The sequence below is a fragment of the Hyperolius riggenbachi genome, chromosome 2, assembly GCF_040937935.1.
Source record: "Hyperolius riggenbachi isolate aHypRig1 chromosome 2, aHypRig1.pri, whole genome shotgun sequence".
Taxonomy (NCBI): Eukaryota; Metazoa; Chordata; class Amphibia; order Anura; family Hyperoliidae; genus Hyperolius; species Hyperolius riggenbachi.
Window position 1 is genome coordinate 560,917,151 of NC_090647.1, and position 21,452 is coordinate 560,938,602.

Below are 21,452 nucleotides of genomic sequence, written 5' to 3' on the forward strand. Positions count from 1 at the left end.
GAATAACGTCTCCTTTCCCCTATAGGAAAATATGCAGGCATTTGTGCTATTTGGAGTTTGAAATGTATGTCTCCTATGTTAGACACTTCCATATCTCAACCACTAGAGGGCAACATTGCTCCACTCCTTTAGGGCTCGTTCACATTGTGTTCCGTTTGGCCCGGTTCACATTAGCGGTTTTGTAAAAACCGCACCGGATTTCCGGACCGCACCGGAGCCGGATCAGACCTGATCCGTACGGTTCCGGTCCGGATCCGGTCCGTTTGCATCCGTTTTCCGTGCGGTATTAACACGGTTGCGGTCCGGATCCGGTTTCTTAAAGAGATAACAACCTGTATAAATACCTGGGGTTCTGGGAGGTCAGCAGAAGCTCTGGGGTCATTGTTGGAGAGAGGTGGACGTGTGGAGACCATCCTTGGATACAGAGACTGCAGTTGGGACCATGGAGCCAGTCATTTTTTACGCTTATTACCTGGGAATTCTCTCCTTCCTGTTGTTCACCTACTACTATGTGGGGAGAAGGCGTGCTCCTTGCAGGAGATGGTGGGTGCACCCTCTACTAGCCAGGAGGCAGAGGAAGGGAGAGTTCCAGGCCCTCTACCGGGACCTCAGACGACACCCACAGAAGTTCTACAGCTACACTCGGATGTCTATTCCCCTGTAAGTATTTAGGCCTAAATACACCAACCCCCACCATCCCTAAACACCCCACCCTCACCCCCACAACACCTCATCCCTGTATACCTAGCTAAACACACCACCCTGACCCCCACACCCCTGTATACCTAGCTATACACTACACCCCCACCCTCCACAACACTCCCAAACCTCTGTAAACACACCTCCCCCATCCTCCACCCAACACCTTGTCCCACAACAGACTTTACAGCTTCTTCCTTTCCATCTCCTGACAGATTTGATACCCTCTTGGAGATGGTGAAGGATGACCTAAGGAAGAAGGATACCACGTTCAGGAGAGCAGTCACACCACAAGAACAACTACTCATCACACTGAGGTATGTAAAAACAATTTTTTTTTTTATTTTCAAAAACAATTATTAACCTTTTCAACATGAAAATATTCTTCCAACATGGAAGACAAAACAACATTTCTATGGTATAGCCCGGTCAGTGTTGAGGAACACCAACCACCAACTTTGTGCGGGAACAGTTGCAGGGCATAACTGCCTAAGTGTCTTTCGGGGACACCAGTCCCTAAAATTAAAGTGCTTTAAAAACCTAACCACTGGCACAGGACCCTCTGAGCCATGGATCAAGGACCCAGGTCAGTGAAAAGGCTAGGCCTCTCACTGACCAGTCAAAGTGTCCTTCATCCATGGTTCCAAGGGTCTTGTGGAAGTGGTTAGGAACAAGAACAAAGTGAGGAGCAAGAGGAACCGAAGGCAGAGGTGCAGGACTACAGGTAGTGTCTTTCGGGGACACCAGGCCCTAAATTAGTGCTTCTAAAACCTAACCACTGGCACAGGACCCTCTGAGCCATGGATCAAGGACACAGGTCAGTGAAAAGGCTAGGCCTCTCACCGACCAGTCAAGGTGTCCTTCATCCATGGTTCCAAGGGTCTTGTACAAGTGGTTAGGAACAAGAACAAAGTGAGGAGCAAGAGGAACCGAAGGCAGAGGTGCAGGTCTACAGGTAGTGTCTTTAGGGGACACCAGGCCCTAAATTAGTGCTTCTAAAACCTAACCACTGGCACAGGACCCTCTGAGCCATGGATCAAGGACACAGGTCAGTGAAAAGGCTAGGCCTCTCACCGACCAGTCAAGGTGTCCTTCATCCATGGTTCCAAGGGTCTTGTGCAAGTGGTTAGGAACAAGAACAAAGTGAGGAGCAAGAGGAACCGAAGGCAGAGGTGCAGGACTACAGGTAGTGTCTTTCGAGGACACCAGGCCCTAAATTAGTGCTTCCAAAACCTAACCACTGGCACATGACCCTCTAAGCCATGGATCAAGGACACAGGTCAGTGAAAAGGCTAGGCCTCTCACCGACCAGTCTAGGTGTCCTTCATCCATGGTTCCAAGGGTCTTGTGCAAGTGATTAGGAACAACAACAAAGTAAGGAACAAGAGGAACCAAAGGCACAGGTGCAGGACTACAGGTGCAGTGCAACAGGCACAAGGTTGTGACCCAGGTAGTGTCTTTCGGGGACACCAGGCCCTAAAGTTCAAGTCCAGCAAAAACAAAAGTACCCTGACATGGTCATCTGAACACCTCTGAACCTTGGTTGAAGGAGATGGGGCAGGGAAAAGGTTGGGCTAAAAAGCCCTGGGATGGTATCCTTCCTCCGAGGTTCGGAGGTATTCAGAGGAGCATGTCCAGGAACAATATGACTGTTTTTTTCAAATTGTATCGACACCACTACTAGAAAAGGTGGGAGTTGCTGCCTGGAAATCTGGACTCTCTTGGGTGCTGGTCGTGGATGAGCTGGACCCTGACAGCGGTGGTCCATATTGACTGCCTCTGTAGCCGGTGTACATCTGTGATGAAGATTGCCAGGGGGGCACCACTGTAGGTTGTGGGGGTCTAAAAATTGGTGGTTGCAACAATGGCGTGTCCATGTGTTGTTTGATCGCCTCCAGCAAAGTGGAATGGCACGCCATCATGTTTTGGGAAGGCACCTTTTCCAAATACGGTAGTAGAGACATCACAGTGTGAAAACACGGGTGTGCCTGCAATTTCAGCAGTTCCTTACTTTGTTGATGCATTTGGTGCATCATGTTCTGCAGCTGGCCCACCGACTGATGATGCTGCGCACGCAGTTGGTCGATTTCTCCTCTGTGCATCTCATGCATCATTTTAAGCTCGTCCCTGTAGTGCCCATGTACAGCTTCGAGCTCACATTGCAGTGAAGTGATGTGGGACTTGTACTGCTCCATGATATGGCCCCTGTCCTCATCTTGCAACTGCCGGGTTATGAGAGTTTGGTGGCTCTGCAGAATCCCAAGAAGTCCGGAGACAGCCCCGGACATCTCGGACTCTGTCTCTCTTCTTGTTGGGGGGAGGGCACCTCGACGCCTCACTGGTGGGGTGGTCCTCACTGGTGGGGTGGTAGCATCTTCCCGTCCTCTGGCCTGCGTCGGGGTTGCCCTGTGCGCTGCAGTCTCTCTGTGCTCCTCTCTTTGTTCTTTGTCCCCTGGAGCTTCCATACCGGTCGATTGTGGAGGTGCAGCTTCTGCCACACTCGGTCCTGCAACCTCAAAATCACAGCTCTCTTCGCCCAAGTCAACATCAAAGTCGACAGCTTCGATAGGGAAGGACTCCCTCCTCCTACTCCTCTCCTCGGGGCAATATGTCACATCGGTGACCTCATCATCCAACACGCTCTCCTCACTGCTGAAGCGTGCCTCCTGGGTCGGTTCCTCTTGCTCAAAATTGTCTTCAGTCCTGTAGATAAAAACAATATTTATTGGTTTGCCAAACAGCATGTGGCGTCAATTCACAGAGCTAGCAAACACTAATCAAACACTTTATCAACCGTTTGTACCAAACGTTTGATAAAGCTTTTGAGAAAAGTTCGCTAAAGCCATGGGAATTGAGGCCAGTTTATAGCAATACATGGCCGAAGTCATGGTAGTTGTCTGCTACAATGAGTTCTCAGTTCCTGCCCACAGTAGTGGTACTTACAGTCTAGGTTCCAAGCTTGCATTTATGAAAGATAATTGCTTGGCGAATTGGTAGTCTTTTAGGCACTTTCCACCGCCACTGCCACTTCGTTCGGCAAGTTTTTTCTTGCGTAGAAATTTCACGTAAGCATCACGTATATTGCGCCACCTTGTCTTGAACCTTTCTCCTGTAACGACATGAAAAATTGATTTTGATTATTTCTCTTGTAGGTACATGGCAACTGGACAAACATATACATCGCTACATGTGACATTTCGTATTGGGAAGAGCACGGTGGCAGGCATCGTTGTGAGGACTTCGAGGATCCTTTGGGCGCGACTGAGGGCCAGATACATGCCAGTGCCAGACACCAAGAAATGGGAGGAGATCGCCCAGGGCTTCTGGACCGAGTGCAAGTTTCCTAATTGTGTTGGCGCACTGGATGGGAAACACATCCGTATTCAGAAACCTGTGGGGAGTGGCAGCCATTATTTCAACTATAAAAAATACTTTAGCATTGTTCTAATGGCAGTGGCAGATGCGGACTACAAGTTTGTGTACGTGGACGTGGGGTCGTACGGTAGTTCCAATGACTCTGGAATTTTCCAGCGTACGACCCTTTGCCGGCTGATGGAGGAAGGCAGACTGCGTCTCCCCCGTGACAGACCCTGGCCTGGGACAAGGGCACCGGCCTACCCCTATGTGTTTGTGGGGGACGAGGCCTTCGCCCTGTCCGACCATGTAATGCGTCCGTACCCAGACAGGGGACTTGATGCCAGCCAGCTACACTTCAATGCTCGGTTGAGCCGTGCAAGGAGAATGGTGGAGTGCACATTTGGGATCCTGGTGTCAAAGTGGAGGGTGTTCCACACGCCCATGCTGCTGAAACCGGGCAACGCAGTTGTCGTGGTGAAGGCAGCATGCATCCTCCACAACTTTGTGCGGCAGGAGGAAAGAGAGAATCCGGAACCCCCGAATGTGCTTCCACTAATGCCCCTGCGGAGGTATGCAACCAGGCCAAGGGTAGTGTCACTGCGGAACAGGGACCGACTGAGACTTTATTTTAACACACCACCAGGACGAGGGTGAATGTTTGGTTTTTAATATGTTTTGTTGAAATGTGTTTATTTTGTAGTTTCAAGTTTTTAAGTGATGTAAATGTGTTAATTTTTTACAATAAATTGATGTTTAATAATTGGTCATTGTGTATGTTTTATGTGCACAGGTGGGGTACATCACAGGTGGGTGGGTGGGATACATCACAGGTGGGTGGGATACATCACAGGTGGGGTACAGGTGGGTGGGATACATCACAGGTGGGTGGGATACATCACAGGTGGGGTACAGGTGGGTGGGATACATCACAGGTGGGTGGGATACATCACAGGTGGGTGGGATACATCACAGGTGGGTGGGATACATCACAGTTGGGGTACAGGTGGGTGGGATACATCACAGGTGGGTGGGATACATCACAGGTGGGGTATAGGTGGGTGGGATACATCACAGGTGGGTGGGATACATCACAGGTGGGTGGGATACATCACAGGTGGGGTACAGGTGGGTGGGATACATCACAGGTGGGTGGGATACATCACAGGTGGGTGGGATACATCACAGGTGGGTGGGATACATCACAGGTGGGGTACAGGTGTTTGGGATACATCACAGGTGGGGTACAGGTGGGTGGGATACATCACAGGTGGGTGGGATACATCACAGGTGGGTGGGATACATCACAGGTGGGGTACAGGTGGGTGGGATACATCACAGGTGGGGTACAGGTGGGTGGGATATATCACAGGTGGGTGGGATACATCACAGGTGGGTGGGATACATCACAGTTGGGGTACAGGTGGGTGGAATACATCACAGGTGGGTGGGATACAACACAGGTGGGTGGGATACATCACAGGTGGGTGGGATACATCACAGGTGGGGTACAGGTGGGTGGGATACATCACAGGTGGGGTACAGGTGGGTGGGATACATCACAGGTGGGTGGGATACATCACAGGTGGGGTACAGGTGGGTGGGATACATCACAGGTGGGGTACAAGTGGGTGGGATACATCACAGGTGGGTGGGATACATCACAGGTGGGGTACAGGTGGGTGGGATACATCACAGTTGGGGTACAGGTGGGTGGGATACATCACAGGTGGGTGGGATACATCACAGGTGGGGTACAGGTGGGTGGGGAACAGGTGGGTGGGCCACGGGTGGATGGGCAACACGTGGGTGACACAAATCCATAGCAAAAGTGGAATACATCACAAGCTAACCACAAGCCCCCCCAAAAACTTCTAGTCAACATACCCTCTGTGCCTTGCTGTTTCTCAAGTTTGCTCAAGTGCTCAAAGTCCTCCACATACAGATTGGCAATTTTTTTCCACAGGCCTCTGCATTTTTTGATGTTGCTGTGGTCCGCATCCCCCTTGTCCCACAGGGCTGGTACCTGCTGCACCTGTAGGATGAGGTCTTCTGCTGTGTAGGGCCTCACCCCCTCGTTATCAGATCCATCATCCAACATGTTGCTGCCAAAGAGCTCCAGCATGAAGTCACTGCTGCTCCACTCTGTGCACGCTGGGCCCATGTGGTCCCCATCCAAAATGGCCACCATACCATAGAGAAAGCATAGGAAGTGGGGTAGAACGTCCGGTTTTTATAGCCAGTGTGTTGTGCGCTCTCCGGTTCTCATTGGTTTCTATTGGCCAGATGCAACAGTCCGGCTCCGGTCCGGATACGTCAGCCGGAGGAGCCGGACCAAAAAATAGCGCATGTTGGATCGGATGCCGGAGTCCGGATCCGGTCCGGACGAAACGGACGCATGTGAACGGTCGCATAGACTTTCATTGCTATGCCGTGCGTCCGTTTCGTCTGTTTCGCATGCGGTCCGGCTCCGGCACGGCGAATCCGGATGGCAACCGCTAATGTGAACCGGGCCTTAGCGTTAGGTGATTGACGAGTTTTTTTGCGATTTGCGTTGCGTTTTTGTGAAATGCGCTTTTATAAGCGCTTGTCCTGAGCGTTTTTTGAATTCACTCCCTGACGCAAGTCAGGAAGTTAACTATTTGTCCCAGAAAAGAATACAAACAATGTATTTATTCTGAAAAACGTGAACGCAATCGCTGCACAAAGCAATTGTGAGCATTTTGCCTATACCTTCCATTGAGGCGGAATTGCCTCAAAAATGATCCAGGCACCGCTTATCTAAACACACAGCACAGGAACCGCGCTGATATGAACCTTCTCATACACATTCATTGCACAAGCATTTTGGGGGCGAATTTAAAAATCGCATGCGCTTGAAAAAAAGCCGAAAACGTCCCTAGTGTGAACGAGCACAAAGCATTTTAAAGCTATGGAACTTCTGAAATTGGGTTCTTCCTTATGTATTTTATTGGTCAACTGTGCTTCTATATTTTATGATGGTCTCTTTATACAGTTAGGAACATCATATACACACATTGCTGATTATACTGGTTTGCTCTTATACCATGCTGAGGATTAAGACTCTTATGACACCAAGAGATCTCCCTTTTCCCCTTCTCCTCCTCCCCCCTACCCCCATCTATCCCCCTTCTCCCCCCCCCCACCACCACCTTTTTTCACCTTTCTTCCCTAACCCCCTCCCCTTTTCTCTCCCTTCCATCTCTTAATACAAGATTTGCATTATCAGAATCAGAATCATCTTTATTTCGCCAAGTACGCCAATTGGTATGCTCGGAATTGATTATGGTACACATGGCAAATGGCAGTACAGAAACTTATAGTATCACATGATATACATACTATGGGAAAAAACACAAGTTAGAGCCTTCGGGGGGAATCAGAGAGTGTGGCTGTTGGGAAGGAGGAAGGTTACCTAGGGAGCTAAAGCGTCCCAGGGGTGCAAACCTGGGGGGTGGGCTCAAGTTCATCGAATTTAGCAGGATTGCCGCTTGGGGGAAGAAGGTGTTCATGTGCCAGGTGGTTCTGGAGGGAATGGATCTGAAACTTCGTCCCAACGGTACGAGCTCGAAGTAGCACCTTCCCGGATGGGTCAAGATCCTGGATGCCCTTGTCTTCATTCTCATGGCGTTGAGGAGATCAAGCGATGGCAGGGGGCGCCTGTTATCTTTTCTGCTGCGTTTATCACCCTGTGGAGTTTGTATTTGTCCCTAGCAGTTGCTCCTGCATACCAGATGATGGAGGAGCAGAGGATGGATTTGATGGTCGCGGTGTTAAAGGTGGTCAACAGTTCCCATGGCATACCAAATTTCTTTAGTTGACGTAGGAAGAATAGCCTCTACTATGCCTTCTAAGTTTTGGTAGTGTTTTGCCCCCATCTAAGGAGCACAGTGGGGGGGGGGGGGGGGGGGGGGGTTAGTAGGGAGTTTCCGGAAGTCCACAATCAGTTCCACAGTCTTTGCTGTATTAAGAACAACTTTGTTGTCCTTGCACTAATTGTAGATCCTCTCAATTTCACTTTGGTAAGCGTCATCTCCGTTTCTGCCAATGAGGCAGATTACCGTTGTATCATCTGCGAATTTAATAACTCTGACAAAGTCTGTGGCCGAGGTGCAGTTGTTAGTGTACTGAGAGAACAGGAGTGGGAACAGTACACACCCTTGCGGAGCGCCAATGTTGGTGTTTCTCTCGCTGGAGACGCAGCCACCAAGCTTAACCCGTTGTGTTCTGTTGGAGAGAAAGTCCTTAACCCACCTGCAAAGGAGGGAGTCAACACTGAGTTGCACAAGGTTATTGAACAGACTGTCCGGGCAGATGGTGTTGAAAGCTGAGCTGAAGTTCAAGAAAAGGACCCTGGCGTAAGCGCCCGATCTGTCGAGGTGCACCAAGATGTACGCCAGGCTAACATTGATGGCGTCATCGACTGAACTGTTTGCCCTGTAACTGATGTGGATCGAGGAGGGCGTTGGTGGTGTGCTTCAGGTGGGCCAGCACCAGACTCTCGAATACTTTCATGATGATGGGGGGTGAGAGCTACCAGTCTAAAGTTGTTGAGCTCTGTGTTCCCTGGATTTTTGGGGACTGGTATGATTGTGGACCTTTTCTGATAGGAACATGTTGGAAAGGGAGGGGAGGATAGGAGCTAGCTGGTCCGCACAGGTTCTTAGGCAGTGTGAGGACACCCCATTCGGGCCTGAGGCATTCCTGGGGTTGAGTCTGCAGAGGTGTTGTAGCCAGGCGTCTAGTCTTGGGAAAAGAGGTGAGTGGACTCACCTGAAAACCCCCTGCGCCGCGCATAGTGCGGTGCGCCAAAAAATAGGTGTGGTCAAGCATATTGTGGACATGGGTGGGGCCAAATATACATGACCTTAACAGTGTTGTAAAAGGTCTGCCGGGGAAGTTTAAGCTCTGCCGTAGTGTATCCCACAAAATTAGATGTAATCTGACAGCATTTCACCAAAAAGACACATAATCTGTCAGAAGTTTCTCCAAAATACAGATATGGCAGTGGTTCCCCCAAAATAGACAATGTGGCAGCAGCATTTCAGCCAATATACACACAATCTGGTAGAAGATACAGATAATATGGAAGTGGTTCCCCCAAAATAGACAATGTGGCAGCAGCATTTCCCCCAATATACACACAATCTGGAAGCAGTTCCCCAAAATACGCGAAACCTGGCAACGGATCACCCAAAATACATGTAATCTGGCAGCAGTGGTCCCCCAAACATACACAATCTGGCAGCAGTTCCCCAAAATACACGTGATCTGGCAGCAGCCGTTCCCTTAACATACACATAATCTGGCAGCTGTTCCCCAAAATACACGTGATCTGGCAGCAGCCGTTCCCTTAACATACACATAATCTGGCAGCTGTTCCCCAAAATACTTAATCTGTTAACAGCGGTTCCTCAAAAATACAGATAATCTGACAGCAGTTACCCCAAAATAGGTACCCCCAGCATAGGTAGCCAGGTCTATAGGTGTCCCCAGTATAAGTAGCTATGAGTATAGTTGTCCCTAGAATAGGTAGCCAGGTGTATAATGCAGGGCTGTGGAGTCGGAGTCGTGGAGTCGGGCAATTTTGGGTGCCTGGAGTCGGGAAAAAATGCACCGACTCCGACTCCTAATGAATTTGTAACTGTAATTAAAATAGAAAATATGATAAAATGTTCTATTTCTCAGATAATAGTCATTAAAAATAATGTATACATACAGTAATAGCTGTGCTTAGTCCACAAAAATGAAATAAACCAATCAAAATTAGTTACTTGTGCTGCTTCAATAAAGCAGTCCCCATATTTTTAAGGTCAGATATACATATCTGATTGTAACTGTATATATGATGTGTACACAGGAATCTCTTATATATACTAAATAACATCTATGCTGTAAGAATAAAGCCTGATGTGTAGCTGTGTCACTAATAGAGATGGTCAATGAGATGGAAATAATTCTGCACTGATGCTGATTTATGCAAATGTATGCACTCCCTTTGCTGATGAAATCAAATAATTTGATATGTTGTTAAAATTTGGTTTGGTGACTACAAATTAAAGGGTACCTGAGACGGATGAAAAGTAAAGTTTTATACATACCTGGGGCTTCCTCCAGCCCCCTTCAGGCTAATCAGTCCCTCGCTGTCCTCCACTACCCGGATCTTCTGCTATGAGTCCTGGTAATTCAGCCAGTCAGCGCTGTCCGGCCGCATGCCGCTCCCACAGCCAGGAACATTCTGCACCTGCGCAATAGTGCTGCACAGGTGTAGTATGCTACTGGCGGCGGAGTGTGTGCATGCGCACTACGCCCGACTGGCTCAAGTACCTGGACTCCTAGCAGAGGATCCAGGTGGTGGAGGAGGACAACGAGGGACTGATTATCCTGAAGGCGGCTGGAGGAAGCCCCAGGTATGTATAAAACTTTAATTTCATCTGTCTCAGGTTTACTTTGTTACACAGTAGTACTATACTCTAAATATGCACTCCCCACAGAGCTGCAGGGAATCCACTGAGAATGCTGTGCACATTGAACACAGAGGTGTTGTCTGTCACCCATAAACCTTGTTCAGATTGTGCATGAAGAATGTGTAATAGAGGAAGAATCTCCTCATTCCCCTGCACATCATTCTTACATGTACCCACACTTACATTGCCTAGGGCCTGATAGATGTTCTTTGTTCCGGTTTGTACCTTTTACAAGTACTCTTACCAAGGACTAGTTTTAGTCTAAAGGGAATAAATATAGTAGTCTACATATCCTTCTCACTTCAGTTGTCTTGTAAAATTCCTAAGCGTTGGCAGTTAAGAGACGAATTTCATGTTACATACTTTTAATCAACAAAATTGTAATATGCAAATTAGAGGAGTCGGAGTCGAGGAGTCAGAGTCGGTGGAATCCTAAACTGAGGAGTCGGAGTATTTTTGGACCGACTCCACAGCCCTGGTATAATGTCCCCAGAAAAGGTGGCCAGGTGTATAGATGTGCTCAGTATATGTAGCTAGGTGTATTGGTGTCCCCAGTAAATGTAGCCAGGTCTATAGGTGCCTCCAGTATAGGTAGCCAGATGTCCCCACAAGGAGGGGAGGCAGGCAGGCAGCGCAGAGAAGAGGGATTGGTGGGCACAGCAGGGAACGTCTCCTCCCCCCTCAGGGCTCCCCCTTCCTCCCCCTCCCCTTCCAGAACGAAAGTTTGCAGGTGGCTGGCAGCGACAGGACTTACCTCCTTCCAAGCGCTGAGTAAGTAGCGATGTCCGGTTCATTTGAGCCGGTTCCTTCCTGTGCGTTGAGTGATCCGGCTCATCACACTTAACCAAATCAGTTTAATGGATGAGACAGGAACTGCAGCTGCACACTGTGTTCAGCTGCAGTTCCTGTCGCATCCACTGAACTGATTCGGTTCAGTGTGATGAGCCGGATCACTCAACGCACAGGAAGGAACCGCCTCAAATGAACCGGACATTACTACTTACCCAGCGCTTGAAACGAGATGGAGGTAAGTCCCGACTCCCACCTGCTGTCAACCGCCCGCTAATTTTAGTTCTGGGGGGGGAAGAGAGTGAGGAAGGGGGAGCCCCAAGGTTAGGGGGGGGGCTGTGCCCACCGCTCCCTCTTCTCTGCGCTCTCTCCCTCCACACATGCTAGGGTGGACGTCGTCCACCCTCTGAAAATAGCAGGTGGACATCGTCCACGCCCCACTCGACCCCTGGTTGTAGCACATCCAGCTCCCACACTGCGGTCAGCGTGGCGGCATCACTGGCCTCTACGGGGCCCCAGGCCTCCTTTGTCGTGGATGCTGGGACTTCGGGCTGCTTGGGTTGTTGCTCAAATCTGCAGTAGAACTCAACCACCTGGGCGTTACAGACAAGCTCAGCTCGTCCTGTAACGCCGCGGTGGATTGCTCAGGCCCTGGTGGGCCGATTTGCATAATTTTTTTTAAACGCGCAGTTCTTTGCTAGCTGCGTGTTTTCCTGATCGCCGCCACTTGTTGCCGATCCGCCTCGAAAGAGGGCCCCCCCGCAGACCCCTTGCGCAGCCTGGTCATTCACTGCCAGGCTGCGCTATGGGGTGGATCGGGACTCCCCCTGACGTCATTCCGTTCATCGCCATGGCGACGGGGGAAGCCCTACAGGAAATCCAGTTCAGAACTGGATTTCCTGATGGGTTTGATCGCTGGCGGTGATCGGAAGGGTGGGAGGGATGCCGCAGGGAGGGGGGGGGAATCATATAGCTAGCGCTAGGCTAGCTACATGAAAAAAAAATTAGGTCATCAAAAAAAAAAAAAAATTAGGTCGTAATCAAAACGCCAGGGAGGTTAAGTTCCTCCACCAGTTGGAAGCTGGGGGCTGCAAGTTGATGTGGTTTGAAGTTTGTAGCTGCCCTGCGGCCCTTCCAAACTTCGCATGAGTTGCTACACTGTAGGCTGAGGCCCACCTTGTTAGAGTAGGTCCTCTTTGCAGCTTTCAGTTCATGGCATTCCTGGCTTCCCTGAACTATTCAGGGGTGCCTGACTTGTAAGCCTCTTCCTTGATTTTTCGTAGTCGTCATAGGTTGCTGTTGAACCAGGGCTTGTCATTTGGGAAGACTTTGAAGGTCTTGGTTGGGATGCATATCTCATCGCAAAAGCTGCATGCCTGCAGTCTCATTTTTGCATCCACTGTACATTTTCTGTTCTGGTGGCGGACTTTGTCGTCTCGAGCTGCCTTCTGTAAGTGGGGATCAGGTGGATTAAAGGGAACCTAAACTGAGAGGGATATGGCTATTTCCTGTTAAACAATACCAGTTGCCTGGCATCCTGCTGATCTCTTTGGCTGCAGTAGTGTCTGACTCACACACCTGAAACAAGCATGCAGCTAATCCAGTCTGACTTCAGTCAGAGCACCTGATCTGCATGCTTGTTGAGGGGCTGTGGCTAAATGTATTAGAGACACAGGATCGGCAGGAAAAGTCAAGGCAACTGGTATTATTTTAAAAGGAAAAATCCATATCCTTCTCAGTTTAGGTTCCCTTTAAGCAGTGGTCTGAGTTCCCAAAGGGAGCACCCTGAGTGGCTTTGTATGCATTTTTGAGTGCTGTGTAGCATTGGTCCAGGGTGTTGCGGTTCCTGGTGGGACAGGTGATGTGTTGTTGGATGCGGGGCAGCTCCTGTCGCAGGTGTGCACTATTGAAGTCCCCCAAGCAGTTTCCCACCCCCAGATACAGTCACTCAGTGTTTTCAGGGCATTCCTGGTGTTGGAATCCAGGGGGTGGGGGGGTATGGGTAGTGGTCGGGGGATGTAGACCCCAACCAGAACAAAGGAGGAGATCTCCCTGGGTGAGTATCTAGGCCTGCAGTTTATGGCTAGGCGGTTGGCATCAGGGGAAAAGAGCTTACTGAGGAAAGTGATATTGGTGCACCAGTTAGGGTTTACGTAGAAACATATGCCACCTCCTCTCTTTTTCCCAGAGAGTTCCTGGTCGCAGTGTGCACAAAAAAAGGTTGTAGCCTGGCACCTGTAGAGCATTGTCCGGGATGTTTTCATTTAGCCAGGTCTCCGTGAAACAGAGCATTGGGGTGTTCCTGCTTAGCAAGTGGTTGTGGCCAATAAGTAGGAGCAGTTCATCCACTTTGTTTGGAAGGGAACAATTGTCCGCTAGAAGTATGGCTGGTATGGGAGAGTGTAGGCCTTTCCTCTTTAGCCTCACCGGCGCCCCTGTCCAACTCTGTTCAGTCCTCCTATTCCCCCCCCCCCTTTTTTCCCCTCGCTATACCAAACAGCTAAGTTCTCTTTTCTCTTGGTTCAGTTTTAGGACAGCTAGGTTGCTAGACAATTTCCTTCACCCACCTCAAATGTAGGGGTCTATGAATAAGTGGTGAAGAGACGCCTCTTTCTCCTTTTTTGGGTAAATATATTTAGTTCAGGGATCAGGCTTCCTCCAGTTAGGCTGAAGCAGGTTGGGTTTAAGTTCCCGGAAGGTCTGGATACCTTTGGGAGGGTTAGGGGGTGTAAATGGGTACAATGGGTCTCCACTTTCTTGGTTAGGGTCAGCCACATGTCTCGCCTCAAAGATCCCCTTCTTTATGCTTTGGTATCGATATTTTATGCTTGCCTCTAATGGCACAAATACGTGAGAAAGTCAGATGCATCCTGTGGAATGTACGGGGGCTGGGAACTGCATTAAAGAGATCTAGTTTTTAATTTTCTTAAAAAATACAATCCCCCATATAGTAATATTAGTTGAGACCCATCTTATGGGAACTCGAATGCTAGCACTAAAAAAAAAACCCTGGGTAGGATCATATTATAACACCACATACTCCACCTACTCAAGAGGAGTTAGTATTTTGGTTAGGAAACTCTTCTATTCCAATTATTGGACTTGGAACTGGATCAAATGGGCCGATAAGTCATTATGCATGCCAAAATCCATGTTACTTTAGTTCTTACTGGGCTGTATAACCCTCCTCCTGGAACCTCTGATTTGCTTCACCAAATTGCAAAACAAACGCTTAAATATAACACTACTGTACCTATAGGTTATTCCTAGGTGACTTTAATATGGTCCCTTCGACTTCCCTGGATAGTTTAAAACCTAGAGTTTCTGAATCACAATCACTGCAAGATTGGGTGCAGGCTCATTCCTTGACAGACGTCTGGAGATGGAAACTCGTCACTGAACCAGGTTTTAACTGCCACTCAACCTCTCTCCACTCTCTGTCAGGGATTGATCTGATATATGCCTCTTCTATTTTCCAGACTCTCATACTAGATATCGCTTTACTACCAAGAGGTATTTCTGACCATTGTCCACTGGAACTTACGTTAGATTTTGGACTTGCATGTAGAGAACGTGTCTGGAGACTCACTCCTTAATGGCTGATGGAACCTAGAGAGTTAAATATATGGTTATGGATAGGATGAAGGAATACTGAAGGATACCGTATGAACCGGTCTCTCCACTTATAGCATGGGATGCTTATAAAGCAGTTACAAGGGGAGCATACATCTCTAGCATAGCAGAGGGGAAAAAAACAATGACAAATAATTATGGAAAATTTAGAAAAGGGGGATGCACAAGCAGAACAGCTGTATATTCGGACTGGGTCTGAGGCCCAGTGCACACCAAGCGGTTTTAGCAGCGATCCGCCAGTGAAAACGCTTGGCTAATGTATTTCAATGGGATGGTGCACACCAGCGGTTTGAGGTTTTTAGCAAACCGCAAATGTGACTCCTGCTGCACGTTTGCGGTTTGCAGATGCGTTTCTGCCTCAATGTAAAGTACAGGAAAAACGCAAACCGCTCTGGAAAGTGCTAGATCAGAGCGGTTTTCCAGGCGTTTTTGTTACAGAAGCTGCTCAGTAACAGCTCTACTGTAACAAAATATGACATCTGCTACACAAAAACGCTCCAAAAAACACTAGGCATGGTTAGAAAACCTCTCTAAGCATGCCTAAAATCGCTCTGAAATCTGCTTCAAAAACCTCTAGCATTTTGAGGATCTGCTAAAGGTTTTGGTGTGCACTGGGCCTCACTCTTACGAGCTTTGGTGGAATGCACTATTGGCTCTCAGCAGTAAACAAACTGATCATACAAAGCAAGGGCTTCTATACAAGCAAATTAGAATCTTTGAACAGGGAGATAAAACAGGACGTATTCTAGCACATGCAGTGGGTCAGGATAAAGCCGCTACTCAAATAGCTACAACAACTGGGGTATCCCTCACTCATCCAGGCAATATAAATAATGAATTTAAAACATTACTCAGACCTACAATATATACTTCTAAAATCTCTAACGCCTAATCTACACGCGTAGATGAGGCGGCGATGTTCCTTATCAATCGAGCCGCTGATGTGGCTCGATTGATAAGTTCCGACAGGTCCGATCTGTAAGCCGCCGATTCCCTGCTCGTTCCCCACGAGGGTACAATGGCAGGGAATCGAGCGGAAGATAAGCTGTGCTGGGCGGGGACGAGCGGGGGATCGAATATGACGCACGCGCGGCGAGCGGTCACGCGCGGGGATGCGGAAGAGGCGATTCGGCGGCAAATCGAGCCGCCGGATCGCCTCCACATCTCCCCGTGTAGACGGGGCATTAAACCTCAGAGGAAACAATGTCTTACTTGAGTGACAGCACGCTTCCCCATCTCACAGATGACATCCAATTTCTAGATGCCGATATCACTCAAGAAGAAATAAAAAAATGCCATAGGGACACTTAAAGGGGAACTGAAGAGAGAGGTATATGGAGGCTGTCATGTTTATTTCCTTTTAATCAATACCAGTTGCCTGGCAGCCCTGCTGGTCTATTTCTCTGCAGTAGTATCTGATTAAAACCAGAAACAAGCATGCAGCTAGTCTTGTCAGATCAGACTTATAAGTCTAAACCACTGAAACACCTGATCTGCTGCATGCTTGTTCAGGGGCTATGGCTAATAGTATTAGAGGCAGAGGATCAGCAGGGCTGCCAGGCAACTGGTATTGTCTAAAAGGAAACAAACATGACAGCCTCCATATACCTCTCTCTTCAGTTCCCCTTTAAGCGAAAGGCCCCTGGACTAGATGGGCTACCTTCAGAACTATATACTACATATAAAAAAGTTTTAGCTCCAAAACTCTGCCGGTTATTTAAACATATACTCACTGTTGGGCAAGTTCCCCATTCCATGACAGAGGCCCTCATCACGGTAATATACAAAAAAGGCAGAGACCCACCCTTACGCTCCTCCTACAGATCTATCTCTTTAATGAATGTAGATGGGAAAGTCTTAGCAAAAGTATTAGCCCTTCGACTCAACAGTGTCATTGCCACTCTTATACATCAAGACCAATCCGGTTTTATACCTGAGAAGGGGTGTGACAATCTACAAAGACTTATGCTCAATCTTACGGTCCAACACTAACTCTGGAACTAGGGTCATTGGCCTCATTTCACTAAGCTTATCTCCTGTCTTTAATAACGTTTCTAGAGTGGTCACTATGGTGATGAGGCATGTCGTATTCAGGAAACATTTTACCTCAGGCAAACCTAAAGTTAACTCTTCTGTCTTTAAGTTAACTCTTCAATCCTTAAAATAACTCCAGAGTTAAAGACAGGCTGTTAATTAACTGCATGTGAAAATAACTACAGAGGAGGTAACTTAAGGAATGAAGAGATAAAAAAAACTCTCTCACTGTGTGGAGGTAAGTTTTCTCTTGCCTTATTATCTCCAGCATGATCTTAGTGAATTGAGGCCATTGCCTCTCTAGCTGCTGAGAAGGCATTTGACACCGTTGCGTGGACTTATCTATGGGAAATACTGAGGAAATTTCATTTTGGGGAAAATTTTATTAAATACCTTCAGGCCCTATACTTCAATCCTCAGGCAAGAGTATGTACTGGAGGGAATATCTCTTCCTTCTCCTCTTTGTGTCGAGGCACATGCCAGGGTTGTCCATTATCTCTTGCTCTTTTTGCACTTGCGATGGAACCCTTGGCGGAGTGCCTCCGATCTAGCCCAGATATAACTGACCTACACATGGCAGGAGATTCCTGTACTATTACTAGTATTAGTCCTGTACTAGAGAGTACTAGCCGTCCTTATATGCGGACGACTTCTCTATTTAGCTGATCACTTTTCCCCTTTGTCCTCGGCACTCATGCTAATACTTTTGTGGAATACTCAGGGCTTAAAATAAATTGTACAGCCATTATTACTTTAACTAGACCCCCTACCAGACTCCCCTACTATTACAGCTCCGATACTGATAGTAAATCAAATTAAATATCTAGGAATTGAAGTTACGGCTCAAACATCTCCATACTATACCCTTAATATAGCTCCTTTACAACACCAAATTTAAGCTAAGCTCCGTGTCTTGGCTACATCTATACTCACATACTGTCCTTGACTTGTAATATACATACTGTCTGTCCTTGTATTTTTTTGTTTTGTTTGCATTTGTTAAGCCAAGACAAATTCCTTGTAGGTGCAAACAGGCCCGCCATCAGGGGGAACAACAAGGAGTCCCGTGACGGGTCCGGGGCCTGCAGGGGGGCCCCGCCTGCCTAAACACCCCCCCTCACTGCTGGACACCGCTGCCTGCATCAGACCTCGATCAGCGGGCGACCACTGTGCGGGCGCTAGGACCTAGCGCACACCGCACTTATATGCGGAAGTGACATCACTTCCGCATATAGAGCATGGTGCGTCCGTGCGCCCACTCTAACTGGTCGGGTCGCCCGCTGATCGAGGTCTGATGCTGGGCTGCTGCTGGGAGGTAAGGGGGGAGCCCGTCACTCACTATCTAACCTGGGGGGTCCCGTCACTCACTATCTAACCTGGGGGGCGCCTGTCACTCACTATCTAACCTGGGGGGCCCCTGTCACTCACTATCTAACCTGGGGGGCCCCTGTCAATTACTATCTAACCTGGGGGGCCCCTGTCACTCACTATCTAACCTGGGGGGCGCCTGCCACTCACTATCTAACCTGGGGGGCCCCTGTCAATTACTATCTAACCTGGGGGGCCCCTGTCACTATCTAACCTGGGGGGCGCCTGTCACTCACTATCTAACCTGGGGGGCCCCTGTCACTCACTATCTAACCTGGGGGGCGCCTGCCACTCACTATCTAACCTGGGGGGCCACCTGTCAATTACTATCTAACCTGGGGGGCCCCTGTCACTCACTATCTAACCTGGGGGGCGCCTGCCACTCACTATCTAACCTGGGGGGCCCCTGTCAATTACTATCTAACCTGGGGGGCCCCTGTCACTCACTATCTAACCTGGGGGGCCCCTGTCACTCACTATCTAACCTGGGGGGCCCCTGTCACTCACTATCTAACCTGGGGGGGGGCCCTGTCACTCACTAACCTGGGGGGCGCCTGTCACTCACTATCTAACCTGGGGGGTGCCTGTCACTCACTATCTAACCTGGGGGGCGCCTGTCACTCACTATCTAACCTGGGGTGTGCCTGTCACTCACTATCTAACCTGGGGGGCCCCTGTCACTCACTATCTAACCGGGGGGCCCCTGTCACTCACTACCTAACCTGGGGGGCCCCTGTCAGAATTCAGAATCCAGATGAGAGGTGTCTACCATATTAAGCCTATTTATGTGAAAATGCTGTCTATTTATGTGCCTCATGAATGCTGAATTTGTCTTGTTGCCGGCCTAATGATTGCTGAATTTTTACTTGTTGGGCGCCTCATGATTTGTTTGGAGCCCCAAGATTGCTGAATTTGTCTTGTTGGGGGTCACACGATTGCTGACTGAGAGACTATGGGAAAAGCTGAATCATCATCATATGAGGGGGGGGGGGGGTTCAGGACTGATTATTTGTGAGGGGCCCCAAAATTTCTGATGGCAGCCCTGGGTGCAAACTTACTGGGCGAAATAAATTGATTCAGAATCTGACATTACCTCTTTCTCATCTAATTTGCAACTTCCTGTAGACAGTGGGGAATTGCCTTGCAAAATTTTTACTATTGGGCGGCAGTACTTCATACAATTTATTGGTAGTTCACACAATCAGAATATAATCGTAATCGTGCATTAGAAGCCTACATTATCAGCCCTCCCATACAGAGGTCACAGGGCAATTCCCACCTGGATGACCCCATTGAAAACTACTGTGAGCATATGGGAAATAGCCCATTGATATCTTCTGAAAGAAGTTCAGTGGTCACCACATACTCCCTTCTGGAATAAAGTCAATCTTAAGCAATTCCTCACTATTCCTGATGCTTCAGTATGGGCAAATAGAGGCATATATAAATTACGGGACATAGAACAACATGACCTTCTTACGCTTAAAGCTCCGTTTTCTCTACCCAACTCCATGTTTTTTTTTTTAGATACCTTCAGCTTCGCCATGCCTTTGGAGCTCAATTCCAATCTAAACAACATCACTCCATTCCAGTGAGATAGAGCAGTTAATGATGCACTCGGGCTTCACTGGAATGACTTTGCAAGTATACATTATTCTGATGTCCCAAACAACTGAATCTTGTAAACCACTCCAGGCATGGAGAAGAGACTTTCCAGACTTATCAGTGAAAGTTTGGGAGAGAGTTGTAGCAGATCTTCTAATGATTCCAATTGCAGACAGACAAATTCTGTGCACTAAAATATCTCTACAGGGCATACTTAACCCCCCCCCCCCCCCCCCCCCAGGTTATCCAACATGACATGGGATGCATCTGACAAATGTTGGAGATGTGATGCAGGGTTTTTCCATGTCTTCTGTGAATGCCAGAAAATCCGCCAATTCTGGTTAAAGCCATGCTCCTCAGCCACTTTGGAGATACAACTCTTAGTGAGCATGAAGTTTTCCTAGCCAAATGACTACTATTCTATGCCAGGAGAGCGATTACGAGGACATGGAAGAAGCCAGATGCCCCAACATTGTTGAATTTAAATCCCATGTGAACACAGATCTCTCTATTTACAAAAATATATATGAAGGGCATGGCTCCCTTAAGAAGTTTTAGGAAAAAGTGGTTAAAAACCTTTAACATCAATATATGACATGTGTCTATACTTATGTACTAACGTATTACTAAATAACGAACTACAGTGTGCTGGTCTCATCAAGAAGGGGGAGGGGAGAGGCTGACTCTCTCGGGAGAACTAATATGTTATGTGTTTTTGTTAGGTTTCATTTTCTTTTTGTACACTGTATTTGGCAAAAATTAATAAAAATGATTTTTCAGAAAAACATGATCAAAACCACATTCAGAGACTACCGGAAAACATTCAAAATCACACACGCACCACATGCTATACCCGGCAGCCACATGAGGTGCAACTGAAGAAGCAGGAGCAACTGAACACTCACGCCGGACGGACAGGCGAGAGATTTTAACGCACAGGCACTTTGACATTTAGGGGGACATCAGCTCAGGTGCCGTCACAAGGCCAATTCCCATCAGCAATCGGCCTGCGGTGTATGTGCAAACAACAGATCTCCGTAACTAGATTTGATCAGAGAGAGATCTGTCTCTTGGCCAATCTGCCGACACAGCACTAGGTGTATGGCTACCTTAAGATTTCTGTTTAACCTCTCAGTGTCTCCATTTGCTTGGCTTGAATAGACAGATGCTTACCTATGCACAATATTTCTCTCTCGCAGAAAAGATTAATACTCAAATGATACAAATCGTGGTCTATTGTCCAACAGCAGTTTCTTTGGATTACCTTCCCTGCTGAAAGCTGTGGAGAGAGAAATGTAATGACAGGAACAGATGTGACATTTGACACGAAGGCAACTTCTGGCCATTTACAGTAGTAATCCATTAAAGAGACTCTAATAATAAAAAAGTTCCCCTGGTGGGTACTCACCTCAGGAGGGGGAAGCCTCTAGATCCTATCAAGGCTTCCCCCGCCCTCCTGTGTCCCACGGCGGTCTTGCTGCA

The 21,452-nt window shown here is 48.2% G+C and overlaps 1 protein-coding gene across 2 annotated transcripts in view; it reads right to left on the minus strand.

Moving 5' to 3' along the window:
• The window catches only part of LOC137547379 (uncharacterized), a 187,146-nt gene extending 165,913 nt beyond the window's left edge, over positions 1-21,233 (minus strand). For both annotated transcript variants that reach the window (XM_068270926.1, XM_068270924.1), the window contains exons 1-2: positions 21,144-21,233; positions 14,875-14,939 (exon numbers count right to left, since the gene is read on the minus strand). The gene's annotated coding sequence lies outside the window, so the exon portion shown is untranslated. The remainder of the gene's footprint in view (positions 1-14,874; positions 14,940-21,143) is intronic.
• Positions 21,234-21,452: the final 219 nt, after the last annotated feature.